Genomic DNA, 18,339 nt, shown 5'->3' with positions numbered 1-18,339 from the left:
GTACTCTGTGTTGTTGACAAGCATCTGAACCTAAAAAGCAGGTAAGAGAAGAATCAGAAACAATTGCGGTGACTGTGAGGTTACACCCAACATTAAGTATTCTTAACTCAGACAACACTAACAGTTTTCTTTGAATGGTTCAGAACAACTGTTTTTTCAGAATTGGAAAGCTATCACTCAATCCACTCTTAGCTATAAAATCATTCATCAGTCTATGAATTGCATACAGTTGCCAGTAAAACAGGAATTAATTAGGAAAGTCAAGTATTGGCTAAACTGCAAGCAGTAGGGAAATTGGGGAGGGGGGGCACGGGACTGTTGTCATGTTCAACTGTGGTATTCCAGCAGATACGGGAGACAATAGGATTTATCAAAAGAGAAAGATTCTTTTTCTTTTAAAAAAAGAGGTTTGCGGGGCGCCTGGGTGGCTCAGTGGGTTAAAGCCTCTGCCTTCGGCTCAGGTCATGATCCCAGGGTCCTGGGATCGAGCCCCACATCCAGCTCTCTGCTCTGCAGGGAGCCTGCTTCCTCCTCTCTCTCTGCCTGCCTCTCTGCCTACTTGTGATCTCTGTCTGTCAAATAAATTAAAAAAAAAAAAAAGAGGTTTGCAACTTCTGTTTGCACTGGGAACTAGGGATAGGAGCTTTAGAAAAAAAAAAAAAAGGTAGGGTGAGGAGCCCCTGGGTGGTTCAGTTAGTTAGGCATCTGACTCTTGGTTTCAACTCAGGTCATGATCTCATGGGTGGTAAGATCAAGTCCTGCAACAGGCTCTGCACTCGGTGGGGTATCTGCTTAAAAAATTCTCTTCCTCTGTGCCCTGACCTCTAAAATAAATAAGTCTTTTTTTTTTTTTTTTAAGTCAGGATGAATGTGCATGCACAGCTCTGCAATAAGCCTTTGAAAGGGGCTCATATAGGATTCTAGCAGGTATTCACCCACCATACTCACAAGCTTCAGAGAATGCTTAAGATGACCTAACACATCACACTAAAGGATAGAAAAAATACGGGAAGTTATTCTTGTCCGACTCTCAATCTGATTCTCTTTAATAGTAGAGATGATGTAAGTGATACCAGTCTGGTGATGGAGAATTATGTTCATTAATACGCACTCTTTATAGAAATCCTCAGGTCAATTACAAATTATAACTGTTCCTTACCCCTTCTGTACTATCTGAAATGATTTTCTCACTTTGATAGAAAAACAAAGTCCTGATACTACTGAATGGCTTGGTGATTGTTATGGCTCTAAATACAGGGTAATAGAATGGCCCATAAAGGAATATTACTTAAAATACTGGCCAACTTCTCTCTCTAATCGAGTCTCACTTATGCTGCTTTAGCATTGAAGAAAACCATTGTTGAAAGTGCATTAGTCCTAATGGGCTTTATTCTTCCTCTACTTACAGCAACACTGCTCTGACATTAAAGCATTTTGTAGCAGAGATCAAGATCCATTATCAGATTGTGTGTTCATCATCAGAACAAATGTGCTCAGCACTAATTGCCCTTTTGTTTTTAATTGACCAGTTAATTAACTGCATCAGATAAATTAAAAATCCCAAATCCATTTTCTTCAGGTACCTTCACTGTCGTATTTCAGTGTGATCAAATTCCACAGACGGACAGAAGAGAATATGCTTAACAATTTTTACAACAGATTTCCAACCTCAGCATTCATGGAGTTATTTATTATCAAACTAAATCAATAATAAATTAAAAGATGAAATATTTATGATGTGAAAAAAATCTGGCTTGGAATAGGAAACCCTAAATGCCATTAAGTCAGGCAAAGTAGCAAGATAAATTATACCATCACATTCTTTGTTTTCAGAATATAATGCTATCACTTATGATAATTGTTATGCCAGCTCTCAAAATAGGCAGTCATAATAGATGATAGATTAGTAGAAAGATATAACACAGCGTGTTTAATGCAATCACAGAAGAAGTATTACTTCTTTTCTTAGAGGAGGCATGATTACATGTTAAGTTGTTAACAGCATGAAGTAAATGCAAATATGTTTGTTATGAAAATAGAATCATTTGCACATTTTTGTTGTCGTTATTAGAGCAACTAAGCTGTAGAACTCAACTCAGTCTTCAATACAGTTGATCTCAGATGACTTTCGGTTGAGGAGTCTCACTGAAAGAGATTACGGTGGAAAAACTGATTTTCTAACTGCTAAAAAATCATACTTTCAATGGATGCAGAATTTAAAGAAACTGTATAGATGAAATAGGCCAGCCCTTTGCTTGCAAGGATGAGGACACTGAGGCCTAGAGCAGGTAAATGTTAATTCCAGTTCAGTTCAGGACCTAGAATAGACTTGGGACTTGCTGGCACAATCCTGCCAGAGGGTTCTCCTTACTAGTTATTCCTCTTGATCTATGACTCAGGGCATGCCATCCAAATCTAAATAGCTTCAGCTTCTGTGGGTCCATTTTCCCAAATGTAAAATGTGGGTAATTATACCTCATAGGAATGCTCTTGGTGTTTACATTAATCAGAGTAAGAGAATACAGGATGGGTAATACTAGTTTGGAGGCTTTGTAATGTCCACTCTCCCCTCCCCTAAAGGGTGACAAGAAATATCTGTTCAGCCAAATCCAAGTTTATTAGACTTACTGCAGAAAAGGAGAATATAACTTGACACAGTCTTAGCACCACCTCAGAAGGGGAAGTTATGGATGATATATATGTAGGATTTTATGGCCTGAGCTGAGTGACTTTAAAGTTGTTCTTGCAAGACGAGAACCTGAGTAGGACTGGGCACAGTTTATGGAATAATAGCTTTAGATGGATGGACACCATGAGGTGAGACTCTTGATGTGCGTCTTGAAATGTAAGCTTTATCCTGTAGAAGCAAATACTTCCTGAAGCAAATAACTAAAAGATTTTTTTTTTTTTGCTTTCAGTATCATTTAACACAGGGATAAGAATATGCCAGTTTTCGTTCCCGTATAATAGACCGGATGGACTGCTAACCAACCGTGAAAACAGAAGTTGGGAAACTTTTTCTGTAAAGGATCAGACAGTAGATACTTTCAGTTTTGCACATCTTTTGGCCTTTGTCACCACTACTTAAACTGACTATTGTCGCATAAAAACAGTCATACACAAGACACTCACAGATGGAGTGGCTACATTCTAATAAAACTCTGTTTACCAAAAAACAATCAAGGACAGAGTTTAGCCCGAGGTTGCAGTTTACCAATTTCTGGCTAAAGAATGATGGGGAGTAGTGCCTAGTCATTAAGATATTAGCCCAAGCCTACTGAATATTTGACTAATCTCTGGAATGACAGAAAGCTGAGAGGGATAGTAAACATATCAGATCCCAAATTTCAGAAATACTGGGACTGAAAATATTGGATTGAAGTGCGTGCATTTATTCCATTATTTTTAATCCAGATATTTTTGAATTTTGCTACTGTATAAAATATACATATAATAATGGTATGTATTATTTTACACACACACACACACACACACACACACACATATATACGCACCTATACATACACACATACATACATGTTAAACAGAAAGGAGCAGATTATTTTTCTTTTCATTTTTTGAACCTTCATTACAAATTAGCCAAAAAAATAATCAAAACAGGAATATTTAAAAGAAGATCCTATTAAAACAGATATGGGTGTGAAGTATTTTTGTTTTGTTTTGAGGAAAGTATAAAATCTGGGGAGCAGTATTAGAGCAGCAGAGACAAAAAACAAAAAAACCTTTTACTTCCTTCTGTGCCTAAAAAAATTTCATTAGAATATGAGAATTTTTTCAAAAAAATTTTCTGTTTTGCTACATTTTTCAAATGTAACAAAAGAAAAACAAAACAAAACAGGTCAGTATAGGCATAAACATTACCTAAATCTAATAAATCATATTTAATAAAATATATATTTAGTCTTACATTTAGGTTTAAAAATTGATCTACTTACTTAGAATTAGAGTGGGGTGGGGAAAACTGATTCTATATCAATCAGTGCTTACAAAAGGACACAACATACACTTTGGGGTGATTCTGGGCCAACATTTTATATTTGCCTATTTTTTTACATAGTTGTCAAAAATCAGTTATAACCAAGATTGCATTAATAAAAGCATAAGTGGTCAAAACAGGGGAGGTGTTGTTTCTGTCTTAATCTGCACTTATGTAACCACATAGGGGGACTGTATTCTCTTCTAAACATCATGGTTTAAGAGGAATTTTGACAAGTTGAAACTCCCTTCGGGGAGCAGGGCAAGGATGATGAAGTGCCTAGCAACTTACTAGGGTCAGTAGAAAGAAATGAGTGTGTTTAGCCTGGAGAAGAGAGGTTTAGCAGGCAGAAAAGAGCCATCTTCAAATATTTGAAGGGTTGTCTTCTGGAAGAAGGATTAGACTTATTATTTGTGTCTCAGGAGAGCAGAACTGTGACCAAAGGGCAGACATTTCAGGGCAGCAAATTTCAGCTTAGTATCAGCCCAGAGCATTTTAACAAGTAGAATTGCTTAGCCAGTGGTTAAGTGTACTGGCTTTAAAACCTAGACAGTCTGGGCTTCTATCTTACAACCTACAGATACTTAATAGCTTTGTGACTTTAGAGAAAGTAAAATAGCCTCTCTGAGCCTGAATTTCATGATAATTGTAATGGAAAAAGTATTATCTACTGTGTGGGGTTTATATGAGTATTCCACGAAATTGTTTCTACAAAGAGAAAAGTAAAATGTTTTCTCTTTGAGATACCAAGTTCTTTATGACTAGGAGTATATAAGAGTAGCTGGATGACACTTTTCCTGGATATTATAGATATGGATATTATAGACGGCATTTTTGCATCAAGGAGAAGGTTAAACCAGATGACCTCTTAAGCCTTTCTAAACTTGTAGCTTTTTAATTCTGTATCAGAGTGGGAAGCCAGAAATCTTCTGGACCAGGGTTCATTAGGTCATGGCCCTTCCACAATAGCCAAACTACAGAAAGAGCCCAGATGTCCACCAAGAGACAAATGGATAAAGAAAATGTGGTACATATATATAAACTAGAATATTACTCAGCCATCAAAAAGAATGAAATCTTGTCATCTGCAAGCATGTGGATGGAACTAGAAGGTATTATGCTAAGCGAAAGAAGCCTGTCAGATAAAGACAAATACCATATGATTTCACTCACATGTGGAATTTAAGAAACAAGATAGATGAACATAGGGGAAGGGAAGGAAAAATAAAATAAGACAAAAATTGAGAGGGAGGCAAACCATAAGTTGAACTCTAGGAGACAAACTGAGGGTTGCTGGAGGGGAGGTGGGTCAGGGGAGGGATAATTTGGGCGATGGGCATTAAGGAGGGCACTTGATGGAATGAGCACTGGCGTTATATGCAACTGATGAATCATTAAATTCTGCCTCTGAAAGTGATAATACAGTATATTTTAACTAAATTGAATTTAAATAAAGAATTTTTTTAAAAAAATCTAAAGATCTGGCATCACTGGGTCCACTTTTCCACACAGTAGCAATACAACAGAAATGCATTAATGACAACCAGTTTCAGGAGTGCTTGGTCCTTTTTCACTGTTTGCCTGGGTCTGGGGGATCTTGATTGTTTCAGACCTAGCCTCACTCTACCACCTGCTTGGTCTCTACCATCTCTGCCTCACACCTCCTGGGTGAGATAGCTGGAAGCAGAATCCTTTTGGATTGTATGACAGCACAGAGAAATAGAAGAAGGAGAAAGAATGGGATACCAGGAGACTGCCTGAAAGGGAAGATCACAGGAAGAAGAGTAATATGACTTTTTGAAAACTGACTGGGCTCTATGCCAGGGATTGTACATGTACTGTCTCATTTAATACAATGACTGCTTTCACTGTACAGCTGAGGGCACTAAAGGAATTGGACAAAGTGCAGCCAACTAATCGTGGCAGAAAAGTCCCTCATTTGATCAGTAACTGGTTTGAACCCTGAGCCTGTGCTTTTTACCACAATGGTTAATTTTATGGACTACAATTTTCCCCTAAAACTGGCTCTGGGAGATGCAGCTCAAATTTCTTAGCATTGGAAAAGAAGGATCTCTCCCTATTAGAGTTGTAAGCAGATGACTCCTCCTTCGTTGTGAGTAATCTGAACTGTTATAAACTGTTACAACTGTTATAAAGCACTGGGCAAGGGTTCCCACCATGTGCTTTTCAGGCTTAAAAAAAAAAAATAGCATGCAGTCAAATATTATGCAAACCACAAGGTTAAATAAGGTAAACAAAATCCTGCAGGATTTTTCACTGTCTCTGTGACTCGAAGGTATATCATAACATTTTGAAGAGAAAGGTATGGTACATTGTGTTGCTAAGACTTCCAGGATCCTGGGATTCTGTTTTCTACAGTACTTTTCGTAGGGTGAATGCCCCAAAAAAGCACTTTGGGAAAATCTGATCTGGGCAAAAGAGCCCTGGACCAGAAAAGGAAAGGTCTTCAAGTCCCATCTCCACCAATAGCTACTGATACAATCTGAGTTAAGTCTTAACAACCTCTGTTCCTAGGTTGCCCACAGTAAATATTGGGACAGTAGTATCTCTCCTCTTGACTGCTCCTAATTTTTGTAGGGATCAATTAAATAAAGGATTTGAGAGAGTTCTCTAAATTGGAAAAAGCCCAAGATATACATCAGGGATTAAATGACTGAAGTGTCACTCTCTCCTGCATAACTGATCAGGAAAATTGTCTGGATTCTAATCACTTTCATGCCAATCAGTGATTTTTCTGACCACATTTAATGGCATGTCTTCTCTTTTAATGTCTGGATGTGTGAATTTTCTGACCTACCTGGAAGAGAATTATGAAAAGAAAATCTATATATTCATATTATCATGAATACATTAAAACTATGCAGTTGTAGGCTCTCTGCTGAGAAAGAACATACTTTCTTCCAGGCTATCCATTAAGGGAGAAAGGGTGAAAAAATAGTGAACACTCACAGCAGGATGTACACTGATTCCATTCTGTTCCCTTTGACTAAGGTTCATGGTCCCCGGCCCCTGGACAATTGGACCTTTTGCCTTCTCTTCCATCAACCTGTCCCCTGATATGTGCTCCCATTGGCAGTCCTGACCTCACAGAAATAGGAGTCGACTCGGGAGGAAAATGCAGTTGCCTGTCAACACTGTTCCTGCAAAAGTCTGGGAAATTCCTCTGCTACTGAGAGGCTAGAATTTTGAAAATAATAAAAATAAAAAGGACAAAAAAAAAAATAACTCATTTGGGAACAGGCAATGCCATTACACCTCAGTCTCTTAAGGGCCCCATTCTTTGACTTTTTGAAGTTACAGAAATGAGGATCAGGCTTTTTTGTTGAAGGTGTGTTATTCTCATTAAATACATGGTTTTGATAGTATATGTGCTGCTGAAGCGAGCACAATACATGGTTTTGAGAGGAGAGACTGTGGCAAGAGGCATGGGGGACCGACCTCATTCCCAGCCCTTGGCACCTTCTATTGCCTTTGGAGATAGCATTTGTAGGCAAAACAAATGCACCTATTGATCTGATCAGACATTTTCCCAAGGGGAGGGCATTAAGATACTGACACAGATTTCCCCCATCTCACGTATGTTCCTTGCCCTCTCACTAACAGGACTTAACTGCCTTCTAATACTTAAAATTTGTGTTCCTATAAGTAATAGCCACTTTTATAAACTGATCTATGGTGTGAAAGGTGCTCTCTCAAATAAAATGTCTCATTTTAATTTCTTAAATTACCAAGAAAAAGAAAGTAAGGCTCAGAAAAATTCACTAACTTTCCTAGACCCACAAAGAATAAAGTGTGCATACTCTTTTAAAAGCACTGTTTTCTATTATGTACCCTGTGGTGACTTGGGACAAAACTGTAAGCCTAATCTGTATCCAGATATATTCCACTGTGAGCTATTAACAATGGGGAGGGAGTTAAGAAAGGATATGAAAGGGGCGCCTGGGTGGCTCAGTGGATTAAGCCGCTGCCTTCGGCTCAGGTCATGATCTCAGGGTCCTGGGATCGAGCCCCGCGTCGGGCTCTCTACTCCGCAGGGAGCCTGCTTCCTCCTCTCTCTCTCTCTGCCTGCCTCTCTGCCTACTTGTGATCTCTCTCTCTGTCAAATAAATTAAAAAAAAAAAGAGGATATTAAAAACTATACTCAGTGCCTTCTGCAGAAGGGTAGACTGGCCCAGCTCAGGGGCGGGGTGGGCGTTGAACCAAGGAATCTTAAATGGCTCAGAGAGAGTTCACCACTGCCTGTAATCAGTGACGTAATTTCAGTGAGTACAGCAACATTTTGACTTTCTGAATTCTAAACTGAGATGACAGAGCAGGCAATTCAACAGAGATAAGTAGGAGGAAAACTTCCAAATAATGTAACAGTACTTCAACTATTATTAGGTCAAAAGCATAGATGTATATGCCTGAGCTGGAACTTGTACCCAGATCTTTTGATTTCAAGACTAGGGCCCTTTTCATATTATATACAGGAAGCACAGGATTATTGTCAGCTATCTGGACATATGTGCTTGGCATTACTCTGAAAAGAATATTAATTGGTTTCTAACACAGGAGGCAGGTTGAATGTGAAGCTAATTTGGGGAAAAGGTCCAAGGAAGGAGGATCTGTAGTGAGAATAAGAGTAGAGTGTTGTTGGGGCATCTGGGTGGCTCAGTGGGTTAAAGCCTCTGCCTTCGGCTCAGGTCACCGTCTCAGGGTCCTGGGATCAAGCCCCGCGTTGGGCTCTCTGCTCAGCGGGAGGCCTGCTTCTCTTCCTCTCTCTCTGCCTGCCTCTCTGCCTACTTGTGATCTCTGTCTTTCAAATAAATAAATAAAATCTTAAAAAAAAAAAAAAAGAGTAGAGTGTTTTTCTCAAAGATGGCATTGGTTCTGTCAGACCATCCATGTCTGAAGGGAGATAAGAAAAATAGTCATTGACTCAGTGGCTCTGTGGGCTCCTCAAGAGAAGGCAGTAGTAGGTAAGAGTCCACGCTTTGTAGCCAAGCTGCTCATTCTAGTCCAGTCTCTGACTCTCACCAGGGGAGGGACTTGGTACAGGTTACTTAACTCTTCTGTGCCTTAGTTTCCTCCTCAATAAAATGAAGATAATAATAATAGCTTCTTTCCAGGTTTTAGGTGAGGACATCTTAATTCTATAAACTGCTTAGAAGAGCATCCCAGATGAAGTCAGGGCTCAAACAGATAATAGTTGCTATTATTACTGTCATCCTTATCATCATTAAGTACAAAAAAACCCCAAATTTGAAAGATCATGTCATTTCCCAGGATGCTTCTATCTTTGATTATGTTGGTCTATCTTCCCAGAATTTTCTAACTTAAGCATTCTGTCAAGATCTGATAACTTTTATTATAACTTCATTTAGAAATGCTTTTGCTTCCCTTTCAACTTCTAATTGATTTATCTTTAATGAAGGAATAAACGAAACATTTAAGGTCTGTCTGCTTTTTCATGATATATTTTGCACTGTCTATCTTTCTGGGTTGTGTCTGTATGTGTATGTGCGTGTATAGTTGTGTCCTTGTAAACAGGAGGGGTTAAGTTACATTAATTCACTGAGTGAGTGGGTGATTTGTAGGTACTTATGAGAGACTTAAATGTATTTCAGGGTGTTATGGAAAAAGCGATCCATGAGGAATAATAATTTTGAATTATTGTTCTCTTTGTTATCTTGATAGAATTTAGCACAATCTCCTTGAAAGGTGATACACTAGACTTTTTAAATAAGGAGAGTGAACAGAAGTAAGTAGGCTTAACCTGGACTACATGTCTTCAAGTGACTGAACATTTGAGAATGAGAATATAAATGAAGAAAGGAAGAATTCTCTTTTTTTTTAAGATTTTGTTTGTTTATTTATTTATTTTAGATTTATTAGATTTTAGGCAGAGAGGCAGGCAGAGAGAGAGAGAGGAGGAAGAAGGCTCCCCTCGGAGCAGAGAGCCCGATGTGAGGCTCGATCCCAGGACCCTGGAATCATGACCTGAGCCGAAGGCAGAAGCTTTAACCCACTGAGCCACCCAAGCGCCCCTAGGAAGAATTACTTTTGCACTAAAGTGACTCCCAGCAAGGATGGCATCACCCACCCACCTCTTCATATCTTTTTTTTTACCTCTGTGTCTCATATGACATCAATGGGACAATCGATCTTTAGGTCCCAGAAGAAATGCATAACTTCCAGAAAAAAGCAATGACTTCAGATTCTGCATGTGGATTTCCAGTGCCTTAAACCTGCCTTCCCAAATGTAAAATGGTACCCAGGTACAGGACATTTTTGGCTTAATGGTTACAAACAGAGTTTAAAATGATATGAGTTTGAAAATGTATTGATCAGTTACCAGATGTTATTCAGAGGTGTTAGAGTCAAACAAATATAAGCACAGCTGCATATTTCATGAATTTCAGGCCCAATCTGGTTGTCAATTCCCAGAACATTCTAGTTTTTCAGGGGATGTGTACATATAAATAAACTAAATGCATGTGGAAAAGCACATACATCCTTTCTTTACAAATCACTTTCCTTCACTCTACCTGACATAAACTCCCCAATGTCCTGGCCAGAGTAGTATTTTTGGCACAATATTTTTCCTGATTTCTCTGTTGCCTCCTGGGGATCTGTCTTTCAAACATCTAATATGAATTTTCTCATGAATGCCAATGATATACAGCTACATTTTTCCTTTAAACTTTTCATCCCTCAGGCACTCCAAGTACTCTGTGACTACTTCCAAGATATCTGTAAGTAGATGAATAGCAATTACTTGTAATAGAGGGTAGAAAAGGCAAGGGCATTTTTATTGGTTCTGGGAAGATTTAACTACGTTGATACAGCATTTACTGAAAATCCCCATCACCCCCAGAGCATGATGAATGGCCACCTCCATCTCAGTTCTGCCCCGGGAGATTCCTAGGTACAAAGTGCCCTGAGGTCTTCCTTGCCACACAGAGAAGTTTGTCTCCATTCATTCTCACATGTTAACTTCACTTGAGTTTAGTGAGCAATGAACACTTTATTCACTCCCAATTCAAATCAAAATAAATGTTTAATTTGCTTCCCTGTCTTCTGGGGCTAATTTCCCTTCATTGAACACTCATACTTCCATTAACTCAAGGAGAACAACCCCCTAAGCAGCCTTTGATTAGACTCTGAAGGACTAACTGTTCAAGTGGAAGCTTGCACATAGCTCCCACCAGCATTTACAAGAGCCTCCCTTTGTGTACCACATCCCCAGGCAGAACAGGCTATGGGACATGACCATCAGGCTTTATGTGACTAGTGGCTCATAATTCACACTCTACCTACTTCTGAGCTCTTGTGCTGGATTTCTAGGATACATACCATAATCCTCCATCTCCCCTGCAGATTTACCATTCACAGGTAGAATACCAAGACATCAGTTCCTGCTAAGTGCCAAGAACTTTTATCACATAGGAGATAACAGAGCAGGCTTTAGCAAAACTCAGTTTTATGGAGCATCTCCAGGGTCTGCCTCTTATGTTAATGGGTCAGTCTTGCCGTTGAGAAAAACTGTTTTCAGTTCCTTTGCTGTTCTTTAAATTCTATGATTTCAACTTTATTCTTTATATTCAAAGAATCTAGAGACAAAGGAAAATAATAAGTTCTGTCTTAAGAAAGGACTTACTCTCTTCAAATCTTAACTGAGTTCCATTTGTAACAGATGTTATAAACCTGCTTAGAGAAAGATGACATGATTTATATGTTGACACAAAGAGGCAGAGGCTTACCTGTATATGTGTGTATCTTTTCATATAGGTGGATTAATTTCTTTATCAAACATTATTTTCTTGTTTCGAGTTCCCCTCAAAGTAGATTATGAATTAAGGACTTGAATGCAAGAAGATTTTTTGGAGGGTGACCCCAAGAAACAATAGAAGAGAAACAGATGATTCAGAAAATGAGAACAAAGATTTGTTATGAGGCCTATTATCATTGTGGTCAACTGAATCTCAGTGTCTCTGGGAAATACTGGGTACAGAACAATGTACAGTTATCCCAACTGAAGGGCACAGAAGATAGGTATTTATTTATCATTTCCCCATCCATTATTGATTGAGGGTTGCTTCTGGGGGCATTAACTCTCAGGCAGTTCTAGTTTGTCCTGCATGGAGGAAAGCATGTTTCTCACATGAGAAAGCAGTCAGAGATAGGTTTCCACAGTGTTAGCTAGTCATCAAGGTTGTAGTGGTGAATCTTGAGGATGGGTAGGGGTGTGGGAAATTCACTTAGCAAATGGACAGCATCAACTATAATTATTAAACTTCTGCCATCTGTTAGACATAGGGTTAGCTATAAAGTACAGTCAGTACCTTTTATAAAGATTGGACTTTAGCAAGGAGTTTTACTACTAGCACACCGAGATTATTGCTATTAATTAATCTTCTTGTTTTGCAATTGGCTTTTTCATTAACTAAAGAAAAGATAGAGGAGACAGGACTTTTAACAGATTAGTCACACTAAAAATTAAGGTTTGGCCTTTCAAACCGAATTTTAAATGCCACATTAAGGAAACATATCTCTGTCTACCTAGACGTGTGTGTGTGTGTGTGTGTGACATATGTATATCATATATATATTCAAAATGATTTAGCATTTAATAAGGGTAATGATGAAAATTGAAAAAGAAGACAAAAGTTATCTTACACAAATAAACATGGCCTGATATAAACAGTTTCCAAAAGTATGACCTGGGACTTGGAATCAATACTGATAAATACACAGAAACTCAACTCTGAGAGAGGCAAGATGGTGGGGGAGTAGCAGACTAAAATGACATCAGATCCCAGGAGTTCAGCTAGATAGGTATCAAAACATTCCAAACACCTATAGGAGATAGAAGAGAGGAAGAGCAGCAATTCTAGGAAGAGAAAATTGACCACATTCTGAAAGGTAGGATGTGTGGAGAAATGAATCCAAATCGACGGGAAGATAGACTGCAGGGGGAGGGGCCGGCTCCCTGCAAGCAGTGAAGTGGTGGATCACAAAATCAAAACTTTTAGAGAACTGCTCCCACTGAGGGACATCACTCCAGAGGCTAAGCAGGGGGTGGAGCCCTCGTGGGGACAGTGTGGTCTCAGGTCCCACAGGGTCACAGAAAGATCGGGGGTATGTGAGTGTGGCAGAGCTGCCAGGTACCCGAGCAGGAAAGCCCATTACAGAGACAGAGCCTAAGAATGAGCTTTCAAATCAGGGTTACCTTAAACTGTGATCCAAGACACAGTGGGGCCCCTGCTCTTGGAGCAGGGACCCCATAAGTGGCAGATCCAGGGAGACTCACATTCCTGTTCCAGAAGGAGCAGCACGGCAGGATATCTGCTGGGTTTGGAGACTCCAGGTGGGGCCATGTGCCAGAGACAGAAACGCTCGGTCACAGGCCGGGTGAGCTCAGAGTGAGGTCTGAGACCAGGAAGACAGGAGTGATTGACTACTTATCTTTGGGGGCGCACTGAGGAGTGGGGCTCTGAGCTCTTGGCTTCTCCAGGCTGGAGATTGGGAGGATGCCATTTTCATTCCCGTCCTCCAAAGCCATAAGGAAAGTGTTCAGGGAACAAAAACTCCCAGAGTGAACCAGAGCAGATTTACTTATCTGGGTTCCTGGCAAGGGCGGTGCAATTGTGCCTCAGGCAAAGACATTTGAGAATCACTGCAACACAGCCCTCCTGCAGAAGATCAGCAAGAACATCCAGCCAAGACCAAGCTCACCAATCAAGGAGAATAGTGGAACTCCAGGGCTAGGGGAAAGCAATGAATAGAATTCATGGCTTTTTCCCCATGATCCTTTAGTCTTGCAAAGTTAACATTTTTTGTTTTGTTTTTTGCTTATTCTATTTTTTTAACTTTTTAGCTTTCCTCTTTTAATGATCTTTAACTAGTTTATCTAAATAACACCTTTCTAAAAAAATTTCTTTTAAAACTGTCATTGTTATAGACATATTTTAACCCTTCATTGTATTTAATGTTATTTTTTGTATACATATAAAGTTTTTTTTCCTAAAAAATTTTGGGATACAAAGTCTTCTAATAGATCAAAATATACCCTAATCGAGCACAGGGCTTTGTTCTAGTCTCCATGCTGAGCACATTCCCTCCTCTTCTTTTCTTTTCTTTTTCCAACCAACTTATCAATTCCTTTCTTACAATTTTTTTCTTAAATTTTCATCTTTACGGGCATATTCCATCCCTTCATTGTGTTTACCCTTATTTATATATATATGTTTTTCTTTCCTTAAAATTTTGGGAGGTAGTTTCTTTTGAGAGACCAAAGTACACCCAAAATCAAGTGGGTGGCTCTGATCTATTCACCAGTCATATATATATATATATATATATATATATATATACATACATACATACATACATATATATATGAAATTTCTTTTTAATTTTTATTTATTTATTTTTGTTTGTTTCTTTTTTCCCCCTTTCTTCTCCCCCTGGTTTTGGATCTCTTCTGATTTGGTTAGTGTACATTTTTCTGGGATCTTTGCTACCCTTTTAGTATTTTATTCTCTCATTCATATATTCTCATCTGGATAAAATGACAAGGCAGATAAACTCACCACAAAAAAAAAAAAAGAACAAGAGACAGTATGGATGGCTAGGGACCTAATCGATACGGACATTGGTAATATGTCAGAACTAGAGTTCAGAACAATAATTCTCAAGGCGGTAGCTGGGCTCAAGAAAGGCATGGAAGATATTAGAGAAATCCTTTCTCGAGAAATAAAACCCCTTTCTGGAGAAATCAAACCAATAAAACCAAGTTGAAATCAATGATATTGAGGTGCAATAAAAAACGGAGGCTCTTACTGCTAGGATAAATGAATCAGAAGCAAGAATTAGTGATACAGAAGACCAAATGAAGAATAAAGAAGAAAATAAAGAAGCTGAGCAAGGAGAGACAAACAACTGCTGGACCACGAAGGGAGAATTCGAGAGTTAAGTGATACCTTAAGACAAAACAATATTAGAATAATTAGGATTCCAGAAGAAGAAGAAAGAGAGAGGGGCAGAAGGTATACTGGACCAAATTTAGTAGAGAATTTCCCTAATATGGCAAAGGGAAAAAGCATCAAAATCCAGGAGACACAGAGAACCCCCCTGAAAATCAATAAAAACAGGTGGGTACTCCATCATCTAATAGCAAAACTTAAAAGTCTTAGAGACAAAGAGAAAATCCTGAGAGCAGCTCGGGACAAGAAGTCTGCAACATACAATGGGAGAAATATTAGATTGGCAGCGGACTTATCCACAGAGACCTGGCAGGCCAGAAAGAACTGGCATGATATATTCAGAGCACTAAATGAGAAAAATATGCAGCCAAGAATACTATATCCAGCTAGGCTATCATTGAAAATAGAAGGAGAGATAAAAAGTGTCCAGGACAAAGGAAATTTAAAAGAATTTGCAAACAGCAAACCAGCCCTACAGGAAATATTGAAAGGAGTCCTCTAAACAAAGAGAGAGCCTAAAAGTAGTAGATCAGAAAGGAACAGAGACAACATACAGTAACAGTCACCTTACAGGCAATACAATGGCACTAAATTCATATCTTTCAATAGTTACCCTGAATGTAAATGGGCTAAATGCCCCAATCAAAAGACATAGGGTAGCAGAATGGATAAAAAACCAAAACCCATAAATATGCTGTCTACAAGAAACTCATTTTAGACCCAAAGACACCTACAGATTTAAAGTGAGGGGGTGGGAAACAATTTACTATGCTAATGGACATCAAAGGAAGACTGTGGTGGCAATCCTTAAATCAGATAAATTAGATTTTAAGCCAAAGACTATAATAAGAAATGAGGAAGGACACTATATCATACTTAAAAGGTCTTTTCAACAATAAGATCTAACAAATCTAAATATCTATGTCCCTAACATGGGAGCAGCCAATTATATAAACCAGTTAATAACAAAATCAAAGAAACATATTGATAATAATACAATAATAGGAGGGGACTTTAACACCCCCTCACTGAAAGGGACAGATCATCCAAGAAGAAGAGCAACAAGGAAATAAAGGCCTTGACACACTGGACCAGATGGACATCACAGATATATTTAGAACATTCCATCCCAATGCAACAGAATACACATTCTTCTCTAGTGTACATGGAACATTCTCCAGAATAGATCACATCCTGGGTCACAAATCAGGTCTAAACAGGTAAGAAAAGATTGGATCATTCCCTGCATATTTTCAGACCATAATGCTCTCAACCAGTACCAAAATATTGGGATCATTCCCCACATATTTTCAGACCATGCTCTGAAGCTAGAACCCAATCACAAGAGGAAGGTTGGAAAGAACTCAAACACATGGAGGCTGAAGAGCAGCTACTAAAGAATGAATGGGTCAACCAGGAAATTAAAGAAGAACTGAAAAAATTCATGGAAACAAATGAAAATGAAAACACAACTGTTCAAAATCTGTGGGACATGGCAAAGGTGCTCCTGAGAGGAAAATATATAGTGATACAAGCCTTTCTCAAGAAACAAGAAAGGTGTCAAGTACAAAACCTAACCCTACACCTAAAGGAGCTGGAGAGAAAACAGCAAAGAAACCCTAACCTCAGCAGAGAAGACAAATAATAAAGATCAGAGCAGAAATCAATGAAATAGAAACCAGAATAACAGTAGAACAGATCAATGAAACTAGGAGCTAGTTCTTTGAAAGAATTAATAAGATTGATAAACACCTAGCTAGACTTATCAAAAAGAAAAGAGAAAGGACCTAAATTAATAAAATCATGAATAAAAGAGGAGAGATCAGAACAAACACCAAAGAAATACAAACAATTCTAAGAACATACTATGAGAAACTATACACCAGCAAATTTGACAATCTGGAAGAAATGGATGCATTCCTAGAGGCATATAAACTACCACAACTGAACCAGGAAGAAATAGAAAACCTGAACAGACCCATAACCAGTAAGGAGATTGAAGCTGTCATCAAAATCTCCCAAGAAACAAGAGCCAGATGGCTTCCCAGGGGAATTCCACCAAACATTTAAAGAAGAATTAATACCTATTCTCCTGAAACTGTTCCAAAAAATAGAAATGGAAGGAAAACTTACAAACTCATTTTATAAGGCCAGCATTACCTTGATCCCAAAACCAGACAAAGACTCCATCGAAAAGGAGAATTACAGACCAATATCCTTGATTAACATGGATGCAAAAATTCTCACCAAAATACTACCCAATAGGATCCAACAGTACATTAAAAGGATTATTCACCATGCCAAAGTGAGATTTATTCCTGGGCTCAAGGTTGGTTCAACATCTGCAAATTAATCAATGTGATACAATACATTAATAAAAGAAAGAACAAGAACCATATGATACTCTCAATAGATGCTGAAAAAGCATTTGACAAAGTACAGCATCCTTTCTTGGTCAAAACTCTTCAAAGTCTAAGGATAGAGGATACATATCTCAATATCATCAAACCCATCTATGAAAAACTCACAGCGAATATCATTCTCAATGGGGAAAAATTGAGAGCGTTTCCCCTAAGGTTAGGAACATGGCAGGGATGTCCACTATCAAAACTGCTATTCAACCTAGTATTAGAAGTTCTAGCCTCAGCAATCAGACAACAAAAAGAAATAAAAGGCATCCGAATTGGCAAAGAAGAAGTCAAACTCTCACTCTTTGCAGAAGATATGATACTTTATGTGGAAAACCCAAAAGACTCCACTCCAAAGCTTCTAGAATTCATACAGGAATTCGGTAAAGTGTCAGGATATAAAATCAATGCACATAAATCAGTTGCACTTCTATACAGCAACAGCCAGGCAGAAAAAAGAGAAAATAAGGAGACAATCCCATTTACAACTGCACCCCAAACCATAAGCTACCTAGGAATAAAACTAACCAAAGAGGTAAAGTATCTGTACTCAGAAAACTATAAAGTACTCCTGAAAGAAATAGAGGAAGACACAAAGAAATGGAAAAACACTCCATGCTCATGGATTGGAAAAATAAATATTGTGCAATGTTTATGCTACCTAAAGCAATCTACACATTTAATGCAATCCCTACCAAAATACCATCAATTTCTTTCAAAGAAATGGAACAAACAATCCTAAAATTTATATGGAACCAGAAAAGACCCCCAATAGCCAGAGGAATGTTGAAAAAGAAAGCTAAAGTTGTGGCATCACAATTCTGGACTTCAAGCTCTATTACAAAGCTGTCATCATCAAGACAGCATGGTACTGGCACAAAAAACAGACACATAGATCAATGGAACAGAATAGAGAGCCCAGAAATAGACCCTCAACTCTATG

The 18,339-nt window shown here is 38.5% G+C and overlaps 1 protein-coding gene across 1 annotated transcript in view; it reads right to left on the bottom strand.

Annotated features, from left to right (window-relative positions):
- Positions 1-18,339, bottom strand: part of CNTN6 (contactin 6) — a 287,198-nt gene that overhangs the window by 257,780 nt on the left and 11,079 nt on the right. The window contains 1 exon segment of the mRNA XM_045991202.1: positions 11,387-11,613. The gene's annotated coding sequence lies outside the window, so the exon portion shown is untranslated.

This window comes from Meles meles, chromosome 20 (genome assembly GCF_922984935.1).
Source record: "Meles meles chromosome 20, mMelMel3.1 paternal haplotype, whole genome shotgun sequence".
NCBI classification, from domain to species: domain Eukaryota; kingdom Metazoa; phylum Chordata; class Mammalia; order Carnivora; family Mustelidae; genus Meles; species Meles meles.
Note: the sequence above shows the minus strand (reverse complement) of the source record. Positions and strands in the feature narration are given on the sequence as shown.